General features: G+C 41.5%; 1 protein-coding gene and 1 non-coding gene across 6 annotated transcripts in view; both read left to right on the top strand.

Annotated features, from left to right (window-relative positions):
* The window catches only part of LOC123759294 (uncharacterized), a 309,434-nt gene that overhangs the window by 276,546 nt on the left and 5,355 nt on the right, over positions 1-27,533 (top strand). The window lies entirely within an intron of this gene.
* Positions 25,255-25,359, top strand: LOC123759570 (U6 spliceosomal RNA). The gene has a single exon (XR_006773053.2). It is a non-coding gene; the product is annotated as a U6 spliceosomal RNA (small nuclear RNA).

The following is a 27,533-nucleotide window of genomic DNA, read 5'->3' as shown; positions in this document are numbered from 1 at the left end:
CCCCCTCCTCGTCTAATATATCTATCTGTGTGAAATAGTTTAAATCCATTTATCTGATATTCAGCTAATAGTTCTCTATTTTCTACATTCATCCACGTTTCGGTAAGTGCAATAATATCTATTTTTTCTGTGCAGACAAGAGCATTTAATTCATTAATTTTATTTCTTAGACTTCTACTGTTAGTGTAATATATCCTAAGTGAATTGTTATTCGAGGCCCTTTTCTTTCCCTGATCATTTTGCCAATTCTTTTTTCCCACGAACACATAAGAACATAAGAACATAAGAACAAAGGTAACTGCAGAAGGCCTATTGGCCCATACGAGGCAGCTCCTATTCTATAACCACCCAATCCCACTCATATACTTGTCCAACCCGTGCTTGAAACAATCGAGGGACCCCACCTCCACAATGTTACGCGGCAATTGGTTCCACAAATCAACAACCCTGTTACTGAACCAGTATTTACCCAAGTCTTTCCTAAATCTAAACTTATCCAATTTATATCCATTGTTTCGTGTTCTGTCCTGTGTTGATACTTTTAATACCCTATTAATATCCCCCCGGTTATGTCCATTCATCCACTTGTAAACCTCTATCATGTCACCCCTAACTCTTCGCCTTTCCAGTGAATGCAACTTAAGCTTTGTTAATCTTTCTTCATATGAAAGATTTCTAATTTGGGGAATTAACTTAGTCATCCTACGCTGGACACGTTCAAGTGAATTTATATCCATTCTATAATATGGCGACCAAAACTGAACTGCATAATCTAAATGGGGCCTAACTAGAGCAAGATATAGCTTGAGAACCACACCAGGTGTCTTGTTACTAACGCTGCGATTAATAAATCCAAGTGTCCGATTTGCCTTATTACGAACATTTATGCATTGATCCTTTTGTTTTAAATTCTTACTAATCATAACTCCCAGATCCCTTTCGCAATCCGACTTCGCAATCACAACACCATCTAGCTCGTATCTTGTAACTCTATCATCATTACCTAACCTCAGAACTTTACATTTATCAGCATTAAACTGCATCTGCCAATCCTTTGACCATTTCAAAACCCTATCTAGATCAACTTGAAGTGATAGTGAGTCCTCCTCCGAATTAATTTCCCTACCGATTTTCGTATCATCGGCAAATTTGCAAATGTTGCTACTCAAACCTGAATCTAAATCATTTATATATATTATAAACAACAGAGGTCCCAGGACAGAGCCTTGAGGCACTCCACTTACAACATTTTCCCACTCTGACTTGATTCCATTTATACTAACTCTCTGTTTCCTTTGGTATAGCCATGCCCTAATCCAGCTTAATATAGCACCCCCAATACCATGAGACTCTATTTTTTTAATCAGTCTTTCATGTGGCACTGTATCAAAAGCTTTGCTAAAGTCAAGGTATACAACATCGCAATCCTTACCACTATCAACTGCCTCAACAATGCTAGAATAAAAAGATAACAAATTTGTTAAACATGAACGGCCATTTATAAAACCATGTTGCGACTCAATTATTAATTTATGTTTTTCAAGATGAAGACGAATTTTATTTGCTATTATAGATTCGAGTAACTTTCCCACAATAGACGTTAGGCTAATTGGTCGATAGTTAGACGCAAGTGATCTATCTCCTTTCTTAAAAACTGGTATCACATTAGCAACTTTCCAAAACTCTGGCACTCTGCCTGACTCTATTGATTTATTAAATATGGTTGACAGTGGGTCACAAAGCTCCTCTTTGCATTCTTTAAGCACCCTAGCAAACACTTCATCCGGCCCTGGGGATTTGTTTGGTTTGAGTTTTACTATTTGTTTAAGAACATCCTCCCTGGTAACTGCTAAACTCGTCAACCTGTCCTCGTCCCCACCCACATAGACTTGTTCGGCTGAAGGCATATTGTTAAGTTCCTCTTTAGTAAATACAGATACAAAATATTTATTAAAAATACTACTCATCTCTTCATCACTATCTGTTATTTGACCTGTCTCAGTTTTTAATGGACCTATCCTTTCCCTAGTCTTAGTACGATATAACTGAAAAAACCCTTTAGGATTTGTCTTTGCTTGCCCTGCTATGCGAACTTCATAGTTTCTTTTTGCTTTCCTTATCTCTTTTTTAACATTTCTAACCAGTTGTACGAATTCCTGTTCTAAAGTGACCTCCCCATTTTTAATCCTTTTGTACCAAGCTCTCTTTTTACCTATAAGGTTCTTCAAATTCTTTGTTATCCACTTTGGGTCATTAGTATACGATCTATTCAATTTGTATGGTATACTACGTTCCTGTGCTTTGTTTAGAATATTCTTAAATAAGTTATATATTGAATCCACATCGAAATCCCCATTTAAGTCACCTATCGCTGGGTTCATGTCTCGCTCCAAGACCGGCCCACACCCCATACCCAAGCCTTTCCAATCAATTTGACCCAAAAAATTTCTTAGGCTATTAAAATCAGCTTTTCGAAAATCTGGCACTTTAACAGAATTTTCTCCTACTGGTCTATTCCATTCTATGCTAAATCTGATTTCTTTGTGATCACTGCTCCCTAGCTCACTCCCTATTTCGATGTCATTAATTTGCGTTTCCCTGTTAGTTAACACTAAATCTAAAATATTATTTTCCCGTGTTGGTTCCTTAATGTGTTGCGTAAGAAAGCAATCGTCAATTAATTCTAGAAAATCTTCTGCTTCACTATTCCCTGTTTTGTTCAACCAGTTTATTCCGCTAAAATTAAAGTCACCCATGACATAAATACTGTTAGATCTAGATGCTCTAGATATTTCATCCCATAGATGCTTTGCTTCCATTCTGTCTAAATTTGGTGGCCTATATATTACTCCTATTATAATATTATTAGCTTTTTCGTTTAATTCAATCCAAATAGTTTCTGTGTGTGGCTCTGTTTTGATTCCCTCTTTGAGACTACATTTCAAATTGTCCCTAACATATATGGCTACTCCACCTCCTCGTCTAATATATCTATCTGTGTGAAATAGTTTAAATCCATATATTTGATATTCAGCTAATAGTTCTCTATTTTCTACATTCATCCACGTTTCGGTAAGTGCAATAATATCTATTTTTTCTGTGCAGACAAGAGCATTTAATTCGTTAATTTTATTTCTTAGACTTCTACTGTTAGTGTAATATACCCTAAGTGAATTGTTATTTTGCGGACCTTCTCTTTCCCTGATCGTTTTGCCAATTCCTTTCACCCACAAACACATACTTTTATTACCTCCTTCCTCCAAATCAATTCCCATACCTCTATCTACTAACAGTTTAAACCCAAACAAACACCTCTAACCACTTCTTCTAGCGAGTTCGCAACAGCAACAACCCCAGCTCTCGATAGATGCACCCCATCACGAGCATACATTTCATTTCTTCCATAGAAGTGTTCCCAGTTGTCTATGAAAGATATTGCATTTGATTTGCAATATCTTTCCAGCCGGCAATTGACACCAAGTGCCCTCGATATCCATTCATTTCCCACTCCCTTTCTTGGAAGAATGCCACATATGATCGGGATTCCTCCCTTGCTCCTAACTAACTCTATGGCTGTTTTATACCTCTGAATCAGTTCCTCACTCCTGACTCGACCAACATCATTTCCTCCCACGCTAATGCAAATAATGGGATTGTTCCCATTACCAGCCATAATATCATTCATGTTGTTTATAATATCACCAATGCCAGCTCCGGGATAGCAAACCCTTAACCTGTTCCCCCTATCTCTAGCACAAAACGTTCTATCCAAATACCTTATCTGGGAATCTCCCACAACTAATGTTTGCTTAGGTACTTCCTTTACTTTCTGAGGGGCCTGCGCTTCCTTTCTCTTCGTTGCTTGCTTACATACTTTTATTACCTCCTTCCTCCAAATCAATTCCCATACCACTATCTACTAACAGTTTAAACCCAAACAAACACCTCTTACCACTGGTTCCAACGAGTTCGCAACAGCAACAACCCCAGCCCTCGATAGATGCACCCCATCACGAGCATACATTTCATTTCTTCCATAGAAGCGTTCCCAGTTGTCTATGAAAGATATTGCATTTGATTTGCAATATCTTTCCAGCCGGCAATTGACACCAAGTGCCCTCGACATCCATTCATTTCCCACTCCCTTTCTTGGAAGAATGCCACATATGATCAGGATTCCTCCCTTGCTCCTAACTAATTCAATGGCTGTCCTAAATCTCTGTATTAGTTCCTCACTCCTAACTCGCCCGACATCATTACCCCCTGCACTAATACAAATAATGGGTTTGTTCCCATTTCCCGTCATAATATTCATGTTTTCAACAATATCACCAATTCCAGCTCCCAGATAGCAAACCCTTAATCTGTTCCCCCTATCTCTGGCACAAAACGTTCTGTCTAAATACCTCACCTGGGAATCTCCCACAACCAAAATTCGCTTCGGTACCGCCCTAACTTTCTGAGCAGCCTGAGGGGCCTGCGCTCCGCCGTTCCTCGCAGATTTCCTCGCTGCAGGCGCACTACAGCACTCGTCCTCCAACACGGCAAATGAATTTGCCGTCCTTAGGGCGTCTGTAGGCGGCCTTGTCAAGGTCTTCTTAAGACCCCTGTCTTTCACTACTCTCCACGATGAAGTCTCGTCAACACTGGTCTCCTCCTTCGTTTCCTCTCGAAGTCTCAGCTGTCGTACCTCCTCCCCCAGGGAATCCATCTCTGCTCTCAGAGCTCCAACCAAACTCACCAAATCATTCACTAATCCTTCCATTATTGCAATAATGGAAGAACTGCTTAACTAGTCAACCTGTCTTCGTCCCCACCCACATAGCTGAAAGCATATTGATAAGTTACTCTTTAGTAAATACAGATATAAAATATTTATTAAAAATACTACTCATCTCTTTATTATTATCTGTTATTTGACCTGTCTCAGGTTTTAATGGACCTATCCTTTCCCTAATCTTTGTCCGGTATAACTGGAAAAGCCCTTTAGAATTTGTCTTTGCTTGTTCTGCTATGCGAACTTCATAGTTTCTTTTTGCTTTCCTTATCTCTTTTTCAGTATTTCTAACCAGTTGTATGAATTCCTGTTCTAAACTGACTCCTCCATTCTTAATCCTTTTGTACATGTAGAGTGTTTCTGTAGGTAATTTTCTAATTATACAATCATATGTTGCCCTCAGCTCTCTTATTTCATACTTACTTTTTTTCTTTTGCAAGGGAATAATTACTACATCTACATTACAATCCTCCCATGGTAGTGTGAATTGTCTCTTGGGTACAGCAATACTCTTTGTAATAACATCTTATTTTAGAACATTAGAACATAAGGTATTCATATATGCTCTCTTCTTTATCATACATTGTTCATTACTTCCCATCTTTTGAACCAAGTGGTCTAATTCATTAGCTCCCCCACCTCTCATTAATCTAATGGCAGAGGCTACATTTATCTCTGAAATTCTATCCCCAATACTCTGCAGATTCAACTCTATTCTCATTATCTCAGTCATAGCATCCTAAGGTAATTCTCATGGCTTCATTTTGTACCTTCTTCAACTTGCCCATCCTACCTTTACCAAAACAAGAAATGACAGGTGCAGCATAATCAATAAGAGATCTTACAGTACTCAAGTATATCATTCGTAGCACAGGGACTCCCACTCCCTTTCCACAGCATGCCAAGGCCTTCAGAGGTTGTAATATCTTCCGACATTGACCCAACAGTCTGTTCATCTCAGCTTCCAAACTCTCAAATTCAAACGTTTATTCAGGTAAAGTACATACATACAGGGTGTGATACAAATATTGATGAATTTATAGATAGAGCTAGTACATACAATGCCTAAAGCCACTATTACGCAAAGCGTTTCGGGCAGGAAAACACTAAAGACTAAAGCTTAATACTAAATTAGTTTAGTTCATTTATTATGCACCCCATACCCATCTTGTGGGCGGTAGTGGAAAGGGTTACAGAGGCACATAATGGGCTCAGGGACTGAGCCCCACAATTAATTTAGCTAAGCAAGTTACAATCTTGATGAGCTAGTTACAATATTCAATATAAGTCATCACATCAACAATGGGTTCGAGATCGACCTCAAGTACAGGTTCTAAATTAAGCAACTGACATATGTGGAGAGCTAGTGTCAAAATTTATATGTTTGTCCTGCACACCGCCCCCCATCCAGTGGGCAGCGGTGGATAGGTTACAATCACTTAGTTACTACCTACAGTTAGCAAACTGGGGATATTTGGCTAAAATACTAATTGAGATTTAAGCATAAAATGTGTTGAGAAAATATAAAAATAATAACGGGGGAACATGGCAGAATAACAGCAAAAAATACAATTTGGTCGACAAACAGCATTGTTGAAATAAATAAGACATGGGTTGACGTTATAGGGGTAAGGTAGGTTACAGGGAGTTAATTAGCTAGTGCTTAGCTTTTATCTTAAACTGGTTGAGAGAGGTACAGTCTTCAACATGATTGGGAAGGTCATTCCACATTCTGGGTCCCTTGATTTGTAGAGCATTTCTGCTTTGATGAAGTCGTACTCTTGGAAAATCAAAAAGGTATTAGTTTTTGGTGTGAACATGCAAGAAGCAAATTAGAGATCAGCCCAAGCTTCGTCTTGAGGCAAAGCTCAACGCCTTAAGCCATATTGATGCTCTGTCCACAGAGCATTGATTGATGAAGATGATTGATGAAGATTAAGCCACCGAAGAGGTGGTACGGGCATGAATAGCCCGTAAGTGGTACAATTTTTTTTCTCAGTATTCTGAGTTTGCATTTAACCATCAAGCTGTTATCGCGGAGGAGGATACTGCTTCACAGTCTTTATGAGGGTGTCCAGCTGCTGAACACCTTTGTTGACCAGGAGAGTGGCTGTGTTGATGGCTTCAGGGTGGCCACTGCATGATTCAGGAACTCTTAAAGCTCTTCTAAGGTCACTGGTTGCTTCACATTCCAGAAGATAGTGAAGTAATGGCTTTTCTGTGACAGTTTGGCAGAAGATGCGCTCTCTCTGTCGGGGTTCACCAATCTCCCAGTTGCATCTGTAACCTAGACGTAGTCTATATAACCTAACTGCTATTTCCCTGTGGATTCCTTTTGGGATATTTAACCTTTCTAATTTGGTTGCCTGAAGATACCATGTTGCAGATGGCGAACCTTCAGCTATTCTCTGGTGCAGGTAGGCTTTGTTGAGATGTGAGAGTTTTTTGGTGATGATGTTTTTTATGTTCTCTAGGCTGGGTTGAATTGTTTTATGTATCACTGGATGACGAGTTGCCAATTTAGCAATTTCATCAGCTTTTTCATTTAATGGGATTCCAATATGGGATGGGATCCAATTTAAAGTTATGTTGAGTCCTTTGCCTTTAGCGACTGCTCCAAGATACAAAATGGTGGTAATTATTTCCACATTATCTTTCCACTGTTTTTGTCCTAGTATTTGAAGTGCAGCTTTTGAGTCTGTGTGTATGATTGCATTTTGAGTGTTTTGTGCAATCACATATGCGAATGCCTGTTGTATGGCAAACAGCTCAGTTTGGGTTGATGATACTAGTCCTCCCAGTCTCCAATATCTTTTACGCTGTAAAGTTTTAAGTACGCTGGCCGTGCAAAGAGCAGCGCCAGCACTCTCATATTCTGTGTCCACCGATCCGTCTGTGAAGATGTGGGTGGCTCCTGCTACTGCTATGCTATACATTTGCTCTTCTATTATGCGCCTTAGGATTGTCGGATCATAGGCAGCCTTTTTCATTGGGAGACTTTCTATTACTATTTTGAAAGTAGGCTCTTCCCACGGCGCGGAAGGAGTGTAATTTGGGTGTGGATGATCACCCTCTCTATCAAGAATCATGTTTTTTAAATGTAGTCTGTTTAGGACTTTTCCTGCTCTTGCAACCCAAGAGTTTCCATTGTTTTGGCCTAGTCCAACCACCAAGGCCTTCCGTACTGGGATTGGATCAGAAGAAATAATTATCTTCCTGACAATTGTAGCTGTCCTTTGTGATATTCTTTCTTGTAGAGAGGGCAAACCCGTCTCCAGTCTAAAGAGTTTCAAGCCTGGTCCACATGGGGGCTCCCAGTGCCGCTCTCATAGCATTGTTTTGGGCAACTTCAAGCTTTTTCCACTGTTGGTGTGATAGATTTGTGAGTGCAGGTGCGGCATAACCACAGAACGATTGATTGATTGATAAAGATTAAGCCACCCAAGAGGTGGCACGGGCATGAATAGCCCGTAAGTGGTACAATTTTTTTTTTCCCCAGTGTTCTGAGGTTGCATTTAATCATCAAGCTGTTATCGTGGGGGAGGATACTGCTTCACAGTCTTTATGAGGGTGTCCAGCTGCTGGACACCTTTGTTGACCAGGAGAGTGGCTGTGTTGATGGCTTCAGGGTGGCCACTGCATGATTCAGGAACTCTTAAAGCTCTTCTAAGGTCACTGGTTGCTTCACATTCCAGAAGATAGTGAAGTAATGGCTTTTCTGTGACAGTTTGGCAGAAGATGCACTCTCTCTGTCGGGGTTCACCAATCTCCCAGTTGCATCTGTAACCTAGACGTAGTCTATATAGCATAACTGCTATTTCCCTGTGGATTCCTTTTGGGATATTTAACCTTTCTAATTTGGTTGCCTGAAGATACCATGTTGCAGATGGCGAACCTTCAGCTATTCTCTGGTGTAGGTAGGCTTTGTTGAGATGTGAGAGTTTTTTGGTGATGATGTTTTTTATGTTCTCTAGGCTGGGTTGAATTGTTTTATGTATAACTGGATGACGAGTTGCCAATTTAGCAATTTCATCAGCTTTTTCATTTAATGGGATTCCAATATGGGATGGGATCCAGTTTAAAGTTATGTTGAGGCCTTTGCCTTTAGCGACTGTTCCTTGATACAAAATGGTGGTAATTATTTCCACATTATCTTTCCACTGTTTTTGTCCTAGTATTTGAAGTGCAGCTTTTGAGTCTGTGTGTATGATTGCATTTTGAGTGTTTTGTGCAATCACATATGCGAATGCCTGTTGTATGGCGAACAGCTCAGTTTGGGTTGATGATACTAGTCCTCCCAGTCTCCAATATGCCTGAACGCTGGTCGTGCAAAGAGCAGCGCCAGCACTCTCATTTTCTGTGTCCACCGATCCGTCTGTGAAGATGTGGGTGGCTCCTGCTACTGCTATGCTATACATTTGCTCTTCTATTATGCGCCTTAGGATTGTCGGATCATAGGCAGCCTTTTTCATTGGGAGACTTTCTATTACTATTTTGAAAGTAGGCTCTTCCCACGGCGCGGAAGGAGTGTAATTTGGGTGTGGATGATCACCCTCTCTATCAAGAATCATGTTTTTTAAATGTAGTCTGTTTAGGACTTTTCCTGCTCTTGCAACCCAAGAGTTTCCATTGTTTTGGCCTAGTCCAACCACCAAAGCCTGCCGTACTGGGATTGGATCAGAAGAAATAATTATCTTACTGATAATTGTAGCTGTCCTTTGTGATATTCTTTCTTGTAGAGAGGGCAAACCCGTCTCCAGTCTAAGAGTTTCAAGCCTGGTCCACATGGGGGCTCCCAGTGCAGCTCTCATAGCATTGTTTTGGGCAACTTCAAGCTTTTTCCACTGTTGGTGTGATAGATTTGTGAGTGCAGGTGCGGCATAATCGATCACTGATCTGACTGCCTGTACATAGTATGTGCGAAGGACTTGCAGATTGGCTCCTCCAGAAAGGGAGGTTAGCGACCTGAGGATTGCCGTCCGGGCCGCAGTTCGCTCTCTCAAGTATGTGACCTCAGCATTAAAATTCATGTGTGTGTCCAGGATGATTCCTAGATACTGATAGGTGTCGACCCATTCTATTGGTTGACCCTGTACTGTGAGTTGGATGTTGGGCTTCGCTATTTTTATGGGCATGGCCTTTGACTTTGAGGGGTTGAGTTTGATCCCAATCTGTTTTGCCTCTTTACTGATGCAGTCTAAGCATTTGGGTGCAAGCCGCGCCGCATCCCTTCCTTTTATGATGATGACAAAGTCGTCCGCGTAGTTTAGCAGCCTGCAGTGATGTGGGAGTTTCAACCTCATTATTCTTTCCATTAAACAGTTGAAGAGAAGAGGGCTAAGAATACCTCCTTGCGGTGTACCATTTTCATGTCTTTTGTACTCAGAGACTGTGCCATGAAGTTTTACTCTTGCTTCTCTGTTTATGAAACAGTTTTTGGTCCAGGAGAGCAGGTTGCCTCTGACCTCTTTGTCAATGAGGCAGCAGAGAATAGCTGGGGCGCTAGCCAGTTCAAAGGCTTTTTCGAGGTCCAGGAATATCAGCATTCCTGGTCTGTCATTCAAGTGGGCTAACAGAGTTGTAATACATTCCACTGTGCCAACCCCTCTTCTATAGGCATACATATCATGGTGCAGTTTAGGCATTTTCCACTCCAGTCTGTTGAGTGCCATTCTGTCAGCCGTCTTGGCTGCACAGCTTTGGAGAGAGATGGGCCTGGGATTAGCTGGATCTTTGGGTTTTGGGATCGGCACTATGTCTGCTCTATTCCAAGCAGAAGGTCTAGTTTGAGAAGTCCAGGCTAAATTAATTAACCTTAGGTATGCAGCGTCTCCCTCTGGGCCGAGGTTTCTAATCATTTTATAGGTTATTTTATCGGCTCCAGGGGATGTATCCTTGGAGTTTTTCTTAGCCCGATTGAGCTCATCCAGTGTGAAGGGGGCATTAGTGTCAGAGACTTCTTCACATGCTGTAAGGATTCTGTGCCACCTTTCTTCCTCTAGTCCGGTCTGTACTGCTAATACATCTGGTGGAAGTTGATTGCTGGCTGCTCTCTCTGCAAACCTGGTTGCCAGTACTTCGACTTCCTGTTGAGGATCTTTGGGGTGTGGAGCTTTAGGTGTTTTATTCCCTTTGGCTCGGTGAATTTGCTGCCACATCTCTCCGAGAGAGGTGTGTTCATTCAGGTGTGAACACCATTCTAGCCACTTTTGTTCTTTTATTTGTCTGGTCTCTCGATGTACATGTTCCTTGACCTCACAAAGTAAGATCCTGTTGCGGTCACTTGGCTGCTTTTTGTATAGCTTTCTTGTTCTATTGAGTCTATGGTTGAGTTCTTTGACACGTTCGCAATAGTACCAATGATCTTTATGGTGTCCGGTGGACTGTTTTTTCAGTGGGATTGAGTGGTTGGCTGCACTTTGAATCGCTTTGACAAATTCTTGTTCTGCCTGATTAATGTCTTCAGGAAGATCATAGTTTCTTTGCCACTCTGAAATGAGGTTTTGAAATCGGTCCCAGTTTGCTAAAGCAAAGTTCCAGGCTTCAGATGGAGGCGGTGGTGGGGTGGGTAGGTCTAACTGAAGATCAATTTGGACCCCATAGTGGTCGCTTGTGAGTGTGGGCTCAACTGACCATGTTGCTGCATCTCTTAGGGAGGCTGAAACGAAGGTTAGGTCTAATCTGCCTCCTTGGATGTGGGTAGGTTCATTCTTGTTTAGGATTTGTATTTCTGGAAGCTGGTCCAGTAGATGTGTAATGTGTATGCCGGCTTCATTTGTTTTGTTCGAGCCCAGTGCCAATCGATGATGGGCATTAAAATCTCCACAAATGATTGTGTTTGTTGTTGTCGCGTGTCCAAATAACACAGAGAGATCCATTTCGGCTTGTGGAGACCTGTACACATTGAACACTTCAAGTTTGTCGTGTCTTAGCTCAATGGTGACTCCCATTACCTCTGTCCCTGCTCCACAATTGGGTGGGCTGGTTATGGATTTGGAGATCAGGTCACATTTTACATAGATTGCACATCCCCTGGATTGCCCATTAATCCATGGAAGGAAGAAGCCTCGATAGCCTGAGATTTTAGGTTCTAATCCGGCTCGAAGCAAGCTCTCCTGTAGTATCAGGATGTCTATGCCTTTGGTTGCTGCTAAGCATTGCAAGTGTTGCAACCACAGAACATTCTCTCTCTTAAATTATATACACTGATGGTTCCCTACACCGCACCACGGGTGCAGCTGGAAGTGCAGTTTTCCTGACAATGGGCGATGGCCTATACTTTGAGTGGGGAGTCCGTATAAACAACTGGGCCTATACCCTTCAGACTGAACTATTTGCCTTGATCCTTACACTGACATGTGTACAAGTCTCAAAACTTGATACATTAATTGTAAGTGACTCCTTATCATCCTTAAATGCTCTCAACTCTTTAAGACATAAGTGTAACATGCTCGTGTCCGAAGCTAGACACAAATACAACAAAATTATTAAGGATGGTAACAGAGTCCATTTCATGTGGTCTCCATCTCATGTTGGCCTCCGAATGCATGATAGAGCTGATAAGTTAGCCAAAGAATCTGCCTTTAAAGGAGCCGTTGAGTGTAACCTTGGATTGTCAATGAGCAATCTGAGAGCAGCAGTACACCGAGAACTTCAACAAGATCTTGTAGATCTGAGGCAAAGTGAAATTGACACCAGTAATTCCATCTATCATCATACTATCATGCAAGAGGAGCCACACATCTATGGATCATCCAATAAAATCAGCAGACTTTTAGATGTTACTACTGCTCGGCTTAGACTCGGTTACAAGTATCTCTGGGAATTCTCATTATCTGCTGATGTAGACCTGACCAAATGTAAACTGTGTCAACAAAATTATTCGCACACCCTCCGTCACTATGTGATGGAGTGCGAAAAGATACGTGAATTTAGAGACAATTCTATAACCAATGTTCCAGCGATGTGTCAATATTTCATTCAAACTGATCTGCTACCAGAAATTTTAGCCAAATATCCCCAGTTTGCTAACTGTAGGTAGTAACTAAGTGATTGTAACCTATCCACCGCTACCCACTGGATGGGGGGCGGTGTGCAGGACAAAGATATAAATTTTGACACTAGCTCTCCACATATGTCAGTTGCTTAATTTAGAACCTGTACTTGAGGTCGATCTCGAACCCATTGTTGATGTGATGACTTATATTGAATTTTGTAACTAGCTCATCAAGATTGTAACTTGCTTAGCTAAATGAATTGTGGGGTTCAGTCCCTGAGCCCATTATGTGCCTCTGTAACCCTTTCCACTACCGCGCACAAGATGGGTATGGGGTGCATAATAAATGAACTAAACTAAACTAACCCTCCGTCACTATGTGATGGAGTGCGAAAAGATACGTAAATTTAGAGACAATTCTATAACCAATGTTCCAGCGATGTGTAAATATTTCATTCAAAATGATCTGCTACCAGAAATTTTAGCCTAATATCCCCAGTTTGCTAACTGTAGGTAGTAACTGAGTGATTGTAACCTATCCACCGCTGCCCACTGGATGGGGGCGGGGGCGGTGTGCAGGACAAACATATAAATTGTGACACTAGCTCTCCACATATATATCACGGGAGACATCTCCCGTCACGCAGGGTGCAGTCGCACCTCCACAGATCTCCAGTATCAGCTCTTGATACTGGTAATGGCTCAAAAGGGCCACCACTTACGGGCTATTCATGCCCGTGCCACCTTTTCGTGGCTTCATCTTCATCTTAACACATTCACAAAGGAGACATCTCCCGTCATGCAGGGTGCATTCGCACCTCCACAGATCTCCAGTATCAGCTCTTGATACTGGTAATGGCTCAAAAAGGGCCACCACTTACGGGCTATTCATGCCCGTGCCACCTTTTGGGTGGCTTAGTCTTCATCAATCAATCAATCTCCACATATGTCAGTTGCTTAATTTAGAACCTGTACTTGAGGTCGATCTCGAACCCATTGTTGATGTGACGACTTATATTGAATTTTGTAACTAGCTCATCAAGATTGTAACTTGCTTAGCTAAATGAATTATGGGGCTCAGTCCCTGAGCCCATTATGTGCCTCTGTAACCCTTTCCACTACCGCCCACAAGATGGGTATGGGATGCATAATAAATGAATTAAACTTTCTGGTGTGGTTTCTTGAGATTATCTTGAGATAATTTCGGGGCTTTTTTAGTGTCTTCGTGGCCCGGTCCTCGAATAGGCCTCCACCCCCAGGAAGCAGCTGTGACAGCTGACTAACACCCAGGTACCTATTTTACTGCTAGGTAACAGGGGCATAGGGTGAAAGAAACTCTGCCCATTGTTTCTCGCCGGCGCCTGGGATCGAACCCAGGACCACAGGATCACAGGTCCAGCGTGCTGTCGAGTCGAGGGAGGGGGAAGACGTATCGTGCGCGCTCCGTTAAAATCATGACATTAACCGGGATTTCTTAGGACTACAGCCATGGATTACTGATTACAGACATAACAAAGTGCATAGTGACCCGCTGGAAAATTGAAAACAGTCATTAACAATGGAACTTTGTGTTAAATAGAGAATAAACGGGAGACCACATGGGAGCCAGTGCACAAGGCTTTGTGTACATGCGTGTAGGTGATATGAGGAAAAAATAGTGAACAGTGATTCGTGGAACAGTGAAGTGGAACGGGTATCACAACAACATATAAGTTGGAAGTGTAGGAAAATCGTGCATAGAATATTATAAATATAGAATACTAGAAATATAGAATAGTGACAAGAGGCGGCATCGGCTAGGCTGTGTTTACACAAGCCACGAGGCCTACCCCAGGGCAATCCTACAGTGATAAAATATGGAAAATATATGGCCTCTGATTTGAAATACAAAGCGGAGAAGTTTCTGAAGAGGGGGGACAAAGAAACAGTTGCGCAGCGCTCCCCGCGCAGATGCGCGGGAAGTCTGGGGCCATATAAATTCCGGGGCAGAGAGGGGCTCTCTCTCACTCCACCCGACCGTCGCAGCACTCGAAACTTTCCCCTTTCCTCAATCTAGCATTGAGCAAGCCTCTGGCTTTAGATTATTCCTGGACTTTATTTTATGAGTCAATTATCCTCAGCAATTTGTTACTGCAATTTATGCATTGCGTTTGCTCCACGTTTTATTTAACTTTTTGTGCTGCAATTATGTTGTGTAACTGTCGCTTTTGTCATTGAGTTTAAGTTAAGTCAGCTAGGATGTGCTAGTTAGGTTATACTATGGTGTCTTTCAGTCATGACGTGTATTAAAGACTTTCAGTTTATTCCTCAATTTAGCCGGAAGGTACCGCGGCTTCCCAGCCGACGTCCCTCCTGTGTAGAGTTAAGCCGGTGATGTTATTCAGTTTTATATTTATTTGGTCATATAAATATGCGGCCTCCCAGGCCGCTGGTTTATCCAGACGTGTTGTCTGCCCGGTGTAGCCCGGATGTCACTGTGGCCTCACAGGCCGCAGGTTTACCCAGACGTGTTGTCTGTCCGGTGTAGCCCGGGAGTCACACCGGCCCCCCAGGCCGCTGGTCACGAAGTTCCAGCTGAAGCGTTCCAACTGACGTTGTGCCTATTTTCACTCCTTTTCGTTATTGTATTTGGTTGTATTTATTTCGGCTCCAAGTGTTAATTCCCGTTTTCTCTAACGAGTTATAGTCCAGCTTTATTTTGAGCATACTTTGTATTGCATTTATTTATAATTATTTATAATTAGTTATAACTAATTATAGTTATAATTGGTTTATAAGTTTATTATTTACACCATTTATTTACGATTATTCATAATAATATAATTTATTACATTGTTAGGCTTTTTTCCAACGACGTCGTCCCAGCTGTCGTTGTCCCAGCCGGTGTTGTTCCTGCAGAGGATTGAAATTGAAATTGAAATTGAAATAAGTTTATTGAGGTAAAATACACACAAAGGGATGAGGTAGCTCAAGCTATTCTCACCCCATTCAGTACAACGTGTTAATATATACATAGACACACATCACAAATAAACACATTACCAAACATTCTGAGAGGTAAAAATATACATTTCCTCCCTCACAAGTAGTATGGTATCAGACGTACACACAAATACTTTTATGACCTAGGTATACTGTATAGACAAGTTGCAAGACACCTGCAGATAATTCAACAAAATATTACAATCTTGGTGCAAAATTCTTATATCTCTCAAGAATATCATCAACCTTTCCGTTGTGACACATCCAGGCTATTTGTTCAGGAACAGTCCTTATCTCAGTGTTTCTATATACATTAATCAACGGACAATCAAGAATATAATGGGCAAGGGTGTGAGACCTTAACATACCACATAGTTTACACTTCGTGTCATTACCATGAACATCTATCCCATATTCCCAGTAATATTTGTACCCAAGCCTGAGCCGCATGTACACAGAGTCACTCCAAGCATTTCTCCTTTTACCATAAGTGAAATGGGTGTTTTGACTCACATACATGTAGTGTTGCATGGTTTGACTACTCTCATACATTATCTCTCTCCTCTCCACTCCCGCCTGTGCCTGAATATTTCTGATTTTGCTCCTTATTTGTCTCATTGTGAATTCACATTCAATGTCAACTTGTGGTTTTGATGTGGCACGTTTGGCCAAGTCATCCGCCACCTCGTTGAGCACTATTCCAACATGAGATGGAATCCACATGAATTTCACACTATAACCTTTCAGCTGTATCTCAGTTATTCTTCTCTTACAGTCCTCCACTATAGACATGAAGACTGGGTTTCGACTGTTTAAGGACTCCAGTGCTCCTCGGCTATCGACAAATACAAAAACATTTTTGTCGTCATGACGTACTTCCTCCAAACACGCCAGAATGGCCTGCAGTTCAGCTTGTGTGGATGATATATAATTACTAAGCCGGAGTTCAATTATCCTGTCCACAGTCCCAAACTCCGTATAATCCCTTATTAGGACACCACACCCTGCCCTGCCATCTTCCGCCACCGACCCGTCGCAATATACATGTAAACTGTTGCCTCTTGGTAACCGAGATATCATGCTTCCATACAAACACTGTAATTGTCCTGGTTCATGATGAATCTTTTTCACCTTGAGGGGTACAATTTCGACTTCTATTTTCTGTACTTTCCAGGGAGCAGACATATTACACTGTCGAGAGGGTTTACAGCAGTCAAGTACGTCGTATTCCCTGAGGTCATGAGCTAATCCTCTCGTATAGCGTGTCTCCCTCAGTTTCCTGGAAGTGTGTACGTCACTCAAGCAGGTCTGAACGCTCTCAAACAGCTTATCCCCTCCTTTTCTCCGCATGAAACGAATAGATACTCTAGTGTTAATGTCACGGACTCTATCACACACACTCTGTAAATTTAATTCCATTCTCATTATTTCAATCATTGCATTTCTTTGACATCCAAGAATAATCCTCATAGCCTCGTTCTGTATCAGCTCTATTTTTTGAATTCTGCCTTGGCCTGTGTAAGACAATACGGGTGCTGCGTAGTCTATCAGGGATCGAACAGTGCTTATGTATAACATCCGCAAGATAGGTACCCCAACACCTTTACCAGAAAAAGCCAGTGCTTTTAGAGGATGCAGACGGGCTTTACATAAGGTGCTGATATGATTTATTTCAGCATTTTTACTCTCACATGTGTATCCAACATACATGCCCAGATACTTGTACTTCTGTACACGGCTCAGTTCCACACCATTTAGAGTAAGTGTTATATTTCTTCGTTTCCTATACTCGTATTTGGTTTTATCTGCATTTATAACTAAGCCTAACTTGTGACAGGTTGTACCAAGTATGTTAAGAGCATCTTGAATTTTGTTCCCAGAAGTGCCTTGTATAAGAATGTCATCAGCATATATGATCGTCGTGACCCCTGGAGGATACATCTCTGATGCTAATCTGTTCATTAATACATTGAATAAGGTGGGACTTAATACTCCCCCTTGTGGGGTACCTAACTGAAACCTCCGTTCCTCAGACATGTATCCCTGGTAATACACCTGACCTTTTCTGCCTTGTAGATAATCCCTTATCCAGTGTAGCAATCTCCCTGTTATTCCCAGATTGGCTAATTCGTATAAGATTACTTCCCCATTGGCTTTATCAAATGCTCCTTGTAGATCAACAAAAACTCTACAATTGTCATCCACATTAGACAAACACTTTAAGAGACAATCCGCAGTACTTTTGCCTTTGATAAAACCAAAGAGATTACTGGACATGTTATCACCTACAAGGTAGAGTAGCCTATTTAACAAAATCCTTTCCATCATTTTACAAAAGCAGGATATTAAGGAGACAGGTTTGTAGCCTCCGTTTGACTTAGGGATAGGAATGATGACAGCCTCTTTCCATTTTCTTGGTAACTTTCCCTCTCTATAACTCATATTAAACAAATCAAGTAAGGGATTAGGTTTCATACCGGCTAAATAATTAAGTATGTCATACGTTACTCCATCTTTTCCCGGAGCAGTGGAGCTGCCACTTTTTATAGTATCCAGTAGCTCATCGTGGGTTATCTCAGTGCATGTTATAGATCTTGTATTTAAGGCACATAAAGTTACTCCATTTCTAATATTTTCCCATGACTCAATGGTGACTCTCGTGTCTGCAGGTAAGGACTCCATACCAGCAGCACTTGCCCATTTATCTACTAACTCATTAGCAACTTTCCCTGGATCTGAGTGAGCAATGAATTTGGTCTTACAACCCCTGATTTTGTTTACTGCTCTCCATATGTCTTTAAGGTTCTTAGTATTACCAATGGACTGAGCAAATTCTTGCCAGTATCTGTCCCGCGCCTCCTTCCTCACCTGACTGCATTCCCTAGCCACTTCCAACATTGTATTTTTCTCTTCATCCCTCATTCCATTTTTTAACCATGCTTTATGCGCACTCCGTAGCATTCTCTCCCATCCCTTGACTTGCTGATCATTGGAATATTTAAATTTCTTAGGTCCGTGCGTCTTGCTTCCCCTGCCCCCGTTATTTTCCCTCTGTACTAATTTCTCTATGTTCTCGACCATGTCCTCGTAAAAACTATCAACGCAGAGCGGCGTGTAATGTTGATACCAATCTCCCATATTTTGAATAAAATAATTTTTCATATCTTTATTAATATTTAGCCTTTTCCTTTGAAAGTGGACTTGTTTTTTCCCCAGTGGTAATTCAACGTTCAAGGCAAAGTGGTCACTAAGTAGTTCCCGAACAACCCGAGCCTCCCCCATAATCCCCTGAGAGTTTAAAACGCAGGCATAGTCAAGCCGTCCTCCCCTGATGTGAGTTGGTTCATTGTTTCCCAAGAGACAGGTATCTGGATGATCTTGTAGAAACTGTAACCACTTGACCCCATTAGCATTAATACTACCCACTGTCCCAAGGCTTGTGTGCCGAGCATTAAGGTCCCCAATGACCAGTGAAGGATTAGTATAAATGCAGTCAGGTAAATAGTTAGCGTCGAAGCAGTTCCTGGATACATACAAATTAACTACAATAAATTCCCCTTCCCTTAATGATAATTTAACACAGACACTCTCTATACCTTGCGTTTTTGATGGCGGTTCTACTAACTCTGCTGGTATGGAGTTCTTAACATAAATCGACGTGCCTCTGATGTTATTTGCAGCGAAGAGGTGAAACCCTTTATAGCCATTTAATTTCAATAATCCTTCATTCCTATCCCCTGTCTCTTGGAGAGCTACAACATCAATATCATTTCCCATCACATAACAATGAACATCTGTAACCCTGTTTCTCAAACCATTAACATTCCATGACAACACTTTCAGTCTAGGGTGATCCATTATTAATCAATTCATTGCCTAAGTCATCCCCAATAAGTTCACTAAATGATAGCCATACCTTGTATAACATCTCCCACCTCGTCCCAAGTTCACCAGTAAAAGCGACATTGCGATTCTCAAGAGATTTTTTCAGCCCTGAGACGTCCATTATTGGCCCAAATGATTCTTTCATTTTATGTGTAATTATAGGGTTCTTCCTTTCCCTACGACTATCATCATTCACACACACTTCACTTTCCTTCATTTCATCACTCAATATTTCATTTTTGTCCTCAACCACTATATCCTGACTATCCTTCACCGTTTTGTGATTTTCCTTGACCTCCTGAACGTTTTTTAATTTAGCCTCGATGGACTCGATTCTCTGCCCCAGATTTTGGAGGAACTCGCCAACTTTTTTAAGTTCAGCCCACACTTCCTTGACCATATTATTATGACCCTCTTTCTGAGCCACAGTAGCCACTTCACTCACCGTTACACTGTCACTGCCGGAGTCCTGAGTGGTGGCGTGGCTGCTTGTTGCTGGAGCCTGCCTAAGTAAAGGTGACTCCTTTACCCACGCATTCGTCCGGTTCTCTGGCACTGTTTGGGGCAGACTGTTTTGCTGTGCTCCCGGTGTCTGGGTAAGAGCTCTTGCTTGCTCTGTAACATTCACCGGCCGGAGAACAGCCATACTCGGCCTCTTGCTACACACAGCCGAGCTCGCATTGTGAACACCTCCACAGTTGCAGCATCTGGGAACTATTTTCTCACCCAGATTCAGTCTGTTTCTACACACAGTAGAGAGGTGAGACTTTCCGCAGAAACGACATCGTGGATCATTTTGACAGCTCCAGGATTTATGCCCCCATCTGCAGCATTTCAGGCATATTACGGGCTCTTCCACATACTTTGCTACATGCCTGAAGCCAGCCCCGGCGATGAACACTTTCTCGGGTACGTCACCTCTCACTAGAGCCACCACCTGACTCCTAGCTTCACCTTTAATAAGGTGACGCTTGGCCCACACAAATCGTTGGTCGTCGAGTATAAACTCGGGGTCCAGAATCTGAGGGTATTTATAGATAATTACCTTCGTCAGCTTCTCGTTCCCCTCCGGTATTTCCATAAGAATTCCATCATATCCTTGCTGGCTAAGAAACGTCACTGCCTCCATAGAACCTACCGTTAAGTAAGGTCTGTTTACACCTTCCTTCAGCAGGGGCTCGAACTTGCGGTGTTCTCTTCCGAGTTTGACGGTCCACAGCAGCTTCTGATGATAGGCCAACGTGCATGAGGCAGGGAAGAGAAGCCTCCATCTCCGCTGATCCTCACCTTCCTCACATCGTTCCGTCCGTTTGTCTGCATCAGTCTCGGCATCGTTCTTCATTCTCTTATCGTTTCCGTTAAGTGTATTACTGTCCACACTACGCCTTGCCTCCTGTCTTCTTCGTTTCTTCTTATTCCTTGTCAGAACTTCTAGATACTCGCCCTCCTCGTCTGACTGGCTGCTTTCAGAGTCCATGTTAATAACGCCGTGAGAAGTAGCCATGTCTTCTGGTGACTGAGCCTCCATCTCAGTACCCAGCATGGGGGGGGGGGGGGGGGGAAGGTGCGGAGCAGGTATCTTGACCCGACTGCGTCCCAGGTAAGACTGGTACTGCAGAGGATGGGTCAGCTGGTGGCTCGGCCGAAGCTGTTGCAGCGGGCGCCTTCACAGCCGTAGCTCGTTTCAGCAGACGATGTTACAGCTGCTAACGCCCCAGTTAGCAGTTTAACTGGGGCCAGTTTTAAAGTTTACCAACTTTAATTTACAAAAAAGCCTCCAGATCTTTAGCCCCTGCTATTGCATTACTCTTCAACAAGTCACTTGAACTCCAAACCTTTCCAGATATTCTAAAAAAAGCGAGAGTAACGCCTGTCCACAAATGTGGTGATCTCACAGATGTTAACAACTACAGACCTATATCAATCCTGCCAAACTTGTCAAAAATTTTTGAAAAACTAATCTATAAGCAGCTTTACTCTTATCTAGCCAAACACAATATACTTAGCCCTTGCCAATATGGCTTCAGACCCAAAAAAAAAGCACTAACGATTCACTTATTAGTATGCTTAACTCGATTCATACAGCTCTTGATAAAAATGAGTTCCCTGTTGGGTTATTTGCGGACCTGCGTAAGGCTTTTGACACTGTCAACCACCAAAACCTTCTTAAATTACATCATTATGGAGTCAGAGGACACTCCCTGCAATACCTCAAATCCTACTTTACTGACAGGCTCCAGTATGTTTCTGTGAATAATTCAATTTCTCCCACCCTACCCATCAACATTGGTGTTCCCCAGGGCAGCATACTTGGCCCTCTCCTCTTTCTCATCTATATTAATGACCTTCCAAATGCCTCCCAACACCTCAAACCAATTCTATTTGCTGACGACACAACCTTCATTTACTCCAGTCCTGACCCCCTTGCTCTAAATGCCACAGTAAATACTGAGCTAAATAAAGTCCATCTTTGGCTAACTGCCAACAAACTCACCCTTAACATTGACAAAACTTTCTATATTCTGTTTGGCAATAAATCCTCTAATCAAATAAATCTCAAAATAAACAATACCCAAATTTGTAACAAATTAGATGGCAAATTCCTTGGCATTCTCATTGACCACAAGCTGAATTTCCAGGGACACATTCTAAATATAAAAAAAAAAAAAAAGTTTCAAAAACTGTTGGCATTCTTTCTAAGATCAGATATTATGTACCCCGCCCTGCCCTGGTGACTCTTTATTACTCCCTCATCTATCAATATCTCAACTATGGTATTTGTGCTTGGGGTTCTACTACCCAAAATCATTTACGTCCTCAAATTACTCAACACAAAGCTGCTATTAGGACAATATCCAACTCTGGCCCCAGACATCACTCGGTACCCCTACTCAAATCTCTGAATATGTTAGACATTAAGTCACTGCACATTCTCTCATGTGTGTTATACATATATAAAACACTAAACTGTAATGCCAATCCTGACCTCAAAAGCTTCATAGAAGGTTGTAACAGAACCCATGAGCACCACACCAGAAATAAATACAGTTTTGATATTCCTAGAGTAAACTTAATCAAACTAGAAATGCTCTACAAATCAAGGGACCCAGATTGTGGAATGACCTTCCCAACCATGTTAAAGACTGTACCTCTCTCAACCAGTTTAAGATAAGAACGAAGCTATACCTAATACCCTGCTATACCTATACCCTGCCCGAAACGCTTTGCGTAATAGTGGCTTTAGGCATCGTATGTACTAGCTCTATCTATTAACCCAACAAACTTTGTAAAATCTCTTGCATGTATGTACCTTACCTAAATAAACATTTTTTTATTTATTTATTAATAAATTCCCTGTAACCTACCTTACCCCTCTATTGTCAATCAATGTCTGTTTTTTTTAAAGAGCGCTGTTTGTCGACAGAATTGTATTTGTGCTGCTTTTTCAGCTATGTTTTCATTCCATGTTTTCATTTTACTCTTTATGCTCAATTAGTATTAAGCTTTAGTCATTTAAGTTTTTCATGCCCGAAACGCTTTGCGTAATAGTGGCTTTAGGCATTGTATGTACTAGCCCTATCTATAAATTCATCACTATTTGTAAAATCTCTTGTATGTATGTACCTTACCTAAATAAACATTTGATTTGATTTGATTTGAGTTACATGTTAGGCTTCCCGGCAGCCGATGCTTCAGTCATGAAGCTCTAGCTGAAGCGTTCCACCCGACGTTGCGCCCATCAATTTATCACTTTTCAGTTTTTGTAATTCTCGTTTTCCCAGCTTCATGAATTGTTCCCGTTATTCTCTATGTCAGTTATATTCTTGTCTTTAGCCTAAATTGTCTTGCAGCTGGCCCTCTACTTATCACTAAGGTCTTCCCTGGAGGCCAGTTGCCGCTATTTTCCTACCTTCATCAGATGTTGATGCTCCAGCTGTCGATGTTCAGCTGTAGGTGCCCAGCTCCGATGCTCCAGCCGCTGATGGCAGGATTTTGCAGTTCAACATTCTGCAACGGTTGTTAAGTTAATCCATTATTTTGCCCAATTTTGACTATTGGTGTCAGTGTTATACACGCTACGTTAATGTGGGTTTAAGGTCCAGGTACTACCCACGTGCATGATTCTTTAACTTATAAAACCCGTGCTCATTGTATTTGAGTTATTAACTAAGCCAGCTAGGTTGTGCTAGTTGCCGTGTCGCAGGCCTCATGCCTCTGGCTTCGCATTTACCACTAGCCTACTCACTTTTTTTTCCACTCTGGATGCTTTGTCTTGTTGCATGTTTACTTTAACTGTGTTTACAGTATGTTTGTTTAAATTTTGCTTTGCCTTAAGTTATTAAGTAAAGTCAGTTAGGATGTGCTAGTCGCGGTGTTATGGGCCCTTGTCTCCTGCTTTAAGTTGCTGGCCCTGCATTTATGTTTAGTTTCCTCCGTAAATTATTACTGTTATTACGTGTAGCCCTTGCGGCATGTTTATGTTGTTTCTCCTGGTTACGTTATGTGGTTTATCATTTTATACATGCTCTAAACATGGTGGTTTATCATGCTCTACAAATCAAGGGACCCAGATTGTGGAATGACCTTCCCAACCATGTTAAAGACTGTACCTCTCTCAACCAGTTTAAGATAAAAACAAAGCTATACCTAATAAATTCCCTGTAACCTACCTTACCCCTCTAATGTCATCCAATGTCTGTTTTTTTTAAAGAGTGCTGTTTGTCGACAGAATTGTATTTGTGCTGCTTTTTCAGCTATGTTTTCATTCCATGTTTTCATTTTACTCTTTATGCTCAATTAGTATTAAGCTTTAGTCATTTAAGTTTTTTATGCCTGAAACGCTTTGCGTAATAGTGGCTTTAAGCATTGTATGTACTAGCCCTAACTATAAATCCATCACTCTTTGTAAAATCTCTTTTATGTATGTACCTTACCTAAATAAACATTTTGATTTTGATTTGATTTACGGCCTAAATGTTTACATTTAGCCTATCACAATTTAATTCTTCAATTGATGCCCTCCCAACACCAGCTGCAGGTTTTACTTTCCCGGTGGAAATTTATGCTTGTTCCCTCGACTTTGTTCATTTGTTAGGTAAGGCCAGTTAGACTGAGCGAGTTGCTACTCGCCGTCTCAGTTATCTCTAACTTAAGCTTTGACGCCCTGGCGTCGTGCGGTCCGCCGTTTTGGTGATTTATAATTTATATTATTTGTGAACATTTATAAAATATATCTTATGATTGCTAGCCTTTCAGTTATGAGTTGTATTACTTCCGCAATTTATAGCATTGCTTACGCCTCATGCCTATAAATTTTATTATTGGACTCGCAATTATGATTCATATTTAACACGGCAAATTTTTTCCCACAATTTACGCTTTGCTTAAGTTTCACGTTTAATTTGTTATATTAAGGGACTTTCAATTAGGATTTGTATTAATCTATTGCTTTGCCTTTGCACCATTAAATTAATTTCAGCCAGGGTGCACTAGTTGCAGTGCATTCGGGTTGGGTCCCCCCCCCCATTCTTTCCTCTGGTCATTTCGTCCTATTACTCTCGTTTCCTTTATTATATATTCTAAATATTGTGCATTATATATGACCACCCATTCTTCACTCGTTTCGGCAGTACATAAGATAAATTTGGAATGCTACAGAGAAGTTTAGCATGGCCTCGCGCAAGGTGTCACGCAAACTCTTGAAGCGTTCCACCTTTCCTCCCAGCCTAAGCTTCGTGCTGTATTAACTTTGCAATTCGTAGTATTGGCTTTTACACAGGTGTATGTCTTAACTTCGGCTATTCTTAATTGTCAGCTTATTCCAGTCTTATTTTGAGCAAATTTGCTCGCAGTCGGACATACTACTTCTGCCGTGGATCTCCCTGTGCACCGTTGGTTATTTACTGTACTATATTTATATTAATTCTAACTCTTATTTACAGCTCAGAGCAGTGTTACTTATTTGTGCTTGCTACACCCATTTCGGCAGTAGCCTCCCCGGCATCCAGTTATTTCAGCCAGCTCATTACAATCTTTAAGGTGGCGAGTGTACGCTGACTGGCTTATGCTTGCCATACGGCAAGCATAAGCCAGTCAGTCAGCATGATGTTGGCCATCATGCTGCTGGTCAGCAGTCAGCCAGCATGTTGTTGGCCATACGGTTGCTAATGTTCTTTGGCTATTCGGCCTTCTGGGCTAATTTACTCTTCTTGTTCCTTCGCAATTGTTGTTTCTTACTACGTAATAGTATTCTATTTAATTTAACCTCATCTATCATTAGGTTAGGGGCCCTGTTATGGTTTTGGTCAGACAAACAATCTTCGTCCACATGGTTTTATTCTCTTCCAGTAACGACAACAAAAACATTATCAGGTACATGAAATATTATTAACAAGATCATAAACAAAAGAGCATCTGCTCCAAACATGCTACCTCCAACATCTGTAGTACTCAATCCCAACATTCCTCCCCTTTTAAATAAACTATATCCCTACAGGTTAAGTCTATCAGGCGGTCGTATGACTCTTCCTGATTTTCTCAACTGGGAGTCCTGACCTGTTACTTCTGGGAAACATTCTTCTGAATTACTCCTTGTAGAGTCCATAGGGTTAACTGTATCCCCATTACCCTCTACTGCCCCTTGCTCTGCCTCCCGGTCTCCTGCAGGTGCTGCTATCCCTTCATTATTAGGATGGATATCACTAGTTGCCCCACCCCCACCTGAAGGGTCTTCAAAATTCCCTGTGAACCTTGGCATGCCTTTTCCAATTAATGTTCCCAAAACTCTGCACTTGCACAGTGAAGTTCCTGCGGCCCAGGACCTCCCTAATTTTCCCTTCCACCCAGGGCTTTCCACTTCCAAAATTCCTTGCATATACTGCATCCCCCTCATTAAACAACAATTCCTCTCCCTGAGCCAACTGACTGGCCAAGCTAGTTACCGATTTCTCTTTATTGGGATCTGTCTCTACTGCTTCCATGTGCACTTTAAAGTGTCTATTAAACAGTAATTCAGAAGGAGATTTACCAGTAGTAGAATGAACAGTTTTCCTTTGATTATATAAAAATCTACAAAGCCATGTATTAATAGTACCTTCCATAAACCGCTTTAACCCTTCTTTCAAGGATCTCACTGCTCTCTCTGCTAGATCATTTGAAGAAGGATTATAGGGGGGCAGGTGTTACATGTTTAATACCATTTTTCCGAAAAAAATCCTCCATTTCCACAGAAACAAAATAAGGAGCATTGTCTGAGACAATTGTGTCTGGCAATCCAAAATTACAAGATGTTTTCCTTAGTAATTCACAAGTTACAGATGATGTGGTGGAATTACACACATGCACATCCAGAAATTTGGTGTATGAATCCACCACCACTAGGTAATATTTATTATCCATAGGTCCCGCATAATCTACATGAAGTCTAGACCAGGGTTTTCCAGTGCATGGCCAAGAAAGTACTGGGGCTTGGGGTTTCTGATAATTCTTAAAGCAAATATGACAATTTTTTGTTACCTCAGCAATATCCTGGTCTATTTTTGGCCACCAAACCCAACTTCTAGCTTCTGCTTTCATAGCATTTATGCCATTATGGCCTACATGCAGCTGTTCCAAAATCTTACATCTCAGTTCCCCAGGCACCACCACTCTATTCCTATACAAGAGTACATCCTGGTGAATACTAAGGTCAGCCTTCACTGCACCATACTCTGACAATAACAAATTATCATTCCAACCATATTTGACATTTTTCAACAACAGACTTAATTTAGGATCTCTTCCAGTTGCCTTCCTAATAGTCTGGAATGAAATATCCTCAAAAGACATAGATTCCACCAGGTTAACATACTCCACTGGAATACTGGAATTTAATTCTTCTGTCACAGGCAATCT

The sequence above is a fragment of the Procambarus clarkii genome, chromosome 32 (assembly GCF_040958095.1).
Source record: "Procambarus clarkii isolate CNS0578487 chromosome 32, FALCON_Pclarkii_2.0, whole genome shotgun sequence".
NCBI lineage: Eukaryota > Metazoa > Arthropoda > Malacostraca > Decapoda > Cambaridae > Procambarus > Procambarus clarkii.
Note: the sequence above shows the minus strand (reverse complement) of the source record. Positions and strands in the feature narration are given on the sequence as shown.